This window comes from Epinephelus moara, chromosome 12, assembly GCF_006386435.1.
Source record: "Epinephelus moara isolate mb chromosome 12, YSFRI_EMoa_1.0, whole genome shotgun sequence".
NCBI lineage: Eukaryota > Metazoa > Chordata > Actinopteri > Perciformes > Serranidae > Epinephelus > Epinephelus moara.
The window spans coordinates 42,476,797-42,481,197 of NC_065517.1; positions in this window are offsets into that span (position 1 = coordinate 42,476,797).

Sequence of the window (4,401 nt, forward strand, 5' to 3'; positions counted from 1 at the left end):
CCACACCCATCTCAGCGCACCTCGGTCTGCCAAACTACCAAACTGAGCGCGCCTCGGGTTGCGCTGCTCGAAACTAGCTCTGCGCGGGGTTCGCCACCCTGCGCTGCGCCGGGAAACTAGAGCCCAATGTTATAACATGATATGAAGAGATAATATATAATATATTATAAATATATATATTATGACATAAAACACAGTATAATATAACATAATATGATATAACACAGTATAACATAAGCGTAGGAAGATATAATATAGTGTGATGTATTGTAGTGTAATATGAAGTAATATAGTATGCTATAATATAATATAATATAATATGATACTATATCACACAATAATTAAATTATTATATAATATAACATGGCACAACATATCACTATGGTAATGACCCGTGGTGATGAGGGCCGGAGTCAAACTAGGGAACCGGAGAGGCGGGCGAGAGGTCCCCGCATCCGGCACCCAACCCCCAGCGGCGCGGCAGGGGGCCCCGGTGAGGGACAGGCAGGGCATGCCAGCAAGGAGACCCACCCCTAGCAACCCCACCACCCTCTGTTCTGGTTGTTTTTGTGGCGGGCCTGCTTTAGGTCGCATCCAGACCCTGAGGAGGCCGCTGGCCATCGCAGGTCCAGCCTCCTTTTTCCTGCTTGGGACAACTCCCAGATTGTTTGTTTAAACGGGAAAAAATATATATATATATATAAAAAAAACAAAAAAAAAAAACAAAGAAAAATAACCCATAGATGAGTTGGGGGGTCCTGGCAGAGCTTTATGTCTGTATAATCTGGTTTGTGTTTGGCTGGTCTTATTGATGAATGGGGTCCAGTAGCTGTGAAATTAATCAATTTGGTTATTTTTAAATGCTATTTGTCTTTCTATTGAAATGTGTTCAGATAGTAGGTGATGCCATTGGGATGATGAGAGGTTGTGTCTGTCTTTCCAGTTTAAGAGTATTACCTTCTTAGCAATTGTTAGGGCGACCAGTATGGGTTGTTCATATTTCAATGGTGGTTCAACTGATGTAAGATCTCCCAGCAGACAAACAGATGGGGAGACTGGAATGCTGTTGCCTATGATTCTAGATAATGTACGTGTGATGTTTGTCCAGAATGATTGGATGGGTGGGCAGAGCCAGATGGCATGAAGGTAATTAAATGTGGTGTTTGATGTGCAGTGCAAACATTTATCATTGTCTTTGAGTCCCATTTTGTGTAATTTATATTGTGTGAGGTGTACTCTATGTAGAATTTTATATTGGATACGTTGCAGTTTGGGGTTTTTTGACATTGAGAAGGTATTATTACAGATGTGCATCCAGGAGTTGGTGTTTATGGTAACTGTTAAATCTCTTTCCCAGTCTTGGACTGGTCGCGGGAGGGTATTGTCTGTTTTAATTAAAAGTTTGTATAGTTTTGCGAATATTTTTTTCTGAGAGGTTATACATTTGATTTGATAGAATAGTGGAGGTCTACACAGTCTTCACAAGTGCTTTGTGGGCCTCAGATCCTGGCTGTAACCAAAGCTTGCTTCTCTGGCATGCCTCATCAAGGGGCTCATGAGCACATCGGTGATAGTGTCTGTTTCCTGGCCAGTCATGTCTGTTGGTAACATGGTGTATTACGGATACCCACTTCTCTTTCAACACCTCAGCATCACCCTCACAGGTTTGTGCACTCCACCAGAGATGATTTATAATAGATGGAATCCACCCTGCAAGGCCTTGGCATTCCCTCCTTTTCGCTGCAGCAGCCAGTTTTTTTGACACTCCCTTTGCCACATGCCACGGATCAAATTCATGTCTTTTTTCTGGATTAGACCCTCATTTCTTTCACAATTTGTGGATGTTGGTCTGTGGAGATTGTAGAGACCTTCACTCCATTTTCTTTGATGGTTTAGAGAGCTTCCTTGAAACCTCGAATTTCCATTGTATTCGAGCTTGACACTTGGGTGCAGCTTATTACTTTTAAGTCCACAACCTTCTGACTCTGCACATCTAAAAAAGTGTATGTGCAGTATTTGGCTGAGTGGCCTGGAGAGTCACAACGCCCATCTCCACACAGTACAACTTCTGCCTCTTGTGATTTCATGGAAGTTAATACTGCAGTCTGTTCTTTGGTCCATGTTTTTTTATGACAGGAAACACAAAACTCCTTCTCAGTTTTGTGTATGTATGTTCACTTATTGTTTGAAGGTTCAAGTTGCTACAAAAACATTCAAATTTAGCAAAATGGATCCCACTGAAGAAAACTGATGTTGCCAAAAGCAGGTTTCCTACCCTCTTGGTACCACTAACAGTCGACTGAGACTGCCATCTGTAACTACAGCCATTTGACACATGTGAGCTCCAGTGTCAACTGTGATCCTTCGTTTTGCAGCTCTTTCACATCTCCTTCAGCAATCAAGGAACCACACTTTAAACAGCGCTGAATCAATTGTTTTAACTGTTCCCCAAAAACTAGAAAAACTCTGCCTTCTGTGTGAGTATCATTTGAATCATGTGAGTCCTGGGTGCTTTCAGAAGGCTCAGCCCCAGATGAACTTACGTTGTATTCTGAATCAAATGGTCTATGAGGCGACAGACTGTCCTCGCTACATTCATCGTCTGTAAGGAAAAGATCCAGGGAATGGGTGTCCTCTTCTTGTTCAACAAACACATGTTCAACTACGTAAGCATGGTCCGTGGTTACGAGCTGGCGCATATCTGCAGGCTACTGTACCGCTGCATCCGACGTGTCTTTAACATTATCCGTCTGAGTCTCTGCATCGCACTTACTTGGAGAACACTGTACACTTACACTTACAGATTGAATGGGTTGAACGGGTGGACTGTCAGCTTCCTCCATAACCAGTGGTGTGTCCGATGGTTCACCTTTAGAAGCTACAGCAGCAGGAGCGGGTTCTTTGCGGCACAAGAGAGCATCCAGCGTCTCCTGTTTTTGGCGTTTTTTTAGCACGCATTTCACTCCCCTCCCAAGGGCGTTTAGACTCCTTATGTGAGAAAATTGTCGGCACGGCATTTTGTTTAAGTCGACGTTTATACCCAGCAGCACCCGTTAGCTCCTTTAGCAGCTCTGGTCGACTAAAGGCCTCAAAATCATCTGGGGAGAAGTGGCGAGAACAGAGCCGCGGGTCTTAGGAAGTTCTGTTCGTCCACAAGCACTTTCCCACTGCTTTCTCCTCTTCTTATCACTAGGAAACATGTGTAAACTTACATCAGTTCCCTTGTTGTCTTTCGACTGGAAATTACATCCGAATGCAGCACAATGTGTCATTTTCTCTGGTGATAGCGTCAGGTAGCAGCAGCTGTCAGGTAAACAACTCACTTCCTTAAATAGAGCAACCTTTCTACGTCATCACCCCGGCATGCATTGCGCGAGTAAAATAATGGCGGTCTCCTGTGGTAAAAATACGTTGTAAACATTGAAGCATTTTAAAGCAATGACAACATTTCATGTCTTTCTAACAACATATTTTAGTACAATAGAAAAATTGTGGCTTATTGAGTCCTACATGTCTAACTAGTCGGGGTTCCTTTTAAGATGATTATTAGCAGAGACGCAACGTTGATGAATGCAAGGATACAGTGTGGTCAGGATACAATGCAGGTGTAACGGGTATAGAGTGAACCCAATTGCAGGTTTCTTGTATTTACAGTCTTTATTCAGCAGGTCAAAGTAGGACCACAGCTAACCAGAAGATGCAGCAGAGTAGAGCAGGCGAGTATGGCAGGATTCGAACCCGAGTCTCCCATGTGACAAGCAAGCAAGTTATCACAGGACCAAAGGGGCAGGCAGGGAGTGCATGGGACTCGTGAGCAGGTAATTGTCCAAAAGTTCTCAACAGGCTCAACAAGTGTGGTGAAGGGGAAATAGCACGAACTCACTGCTGATGGAAAGTGGTTCAGATGAGGGCTGGGTGTGGATCTGGACCTTTTGGCTGAACAGGAACAGGCTGAATGCCAACCAGCCACAGGCAGACGAGGAACAGAAAACAGGCAGGCAACACTCGTAGTCGGGGACAGAAGGCTGGTGGATTTACCGGGGCTGAGACGTGAAGCAAAGGTGCGAAGACAATCTGCCAAAGAGTGAGTGGAGTGAAGCTGCATATATACTGGCTTGATTGGAGATGGTGAGCAGGTGACAGCAGCAGGTGGAAGCAGTTCAGCTGATGAGGGGTGTGGCTGAGCAGCAGAACAGGAGAGGGGCAGAGCAGACTGTGACAGCAGGTCCTTACGTTCATTTGTCCTTTCGTCCGTCTTTCATATTTTTGTTTGAATATAATACATTTCTTCATGATTCTCTTACCAAGACTACTTCTTATTTAGTTGTAGTCTTGTTTTCATCATGAAAATAGGTCATTAACAAATATTTATCGTCTTAGTTTTTCATTAGAATTATTAGA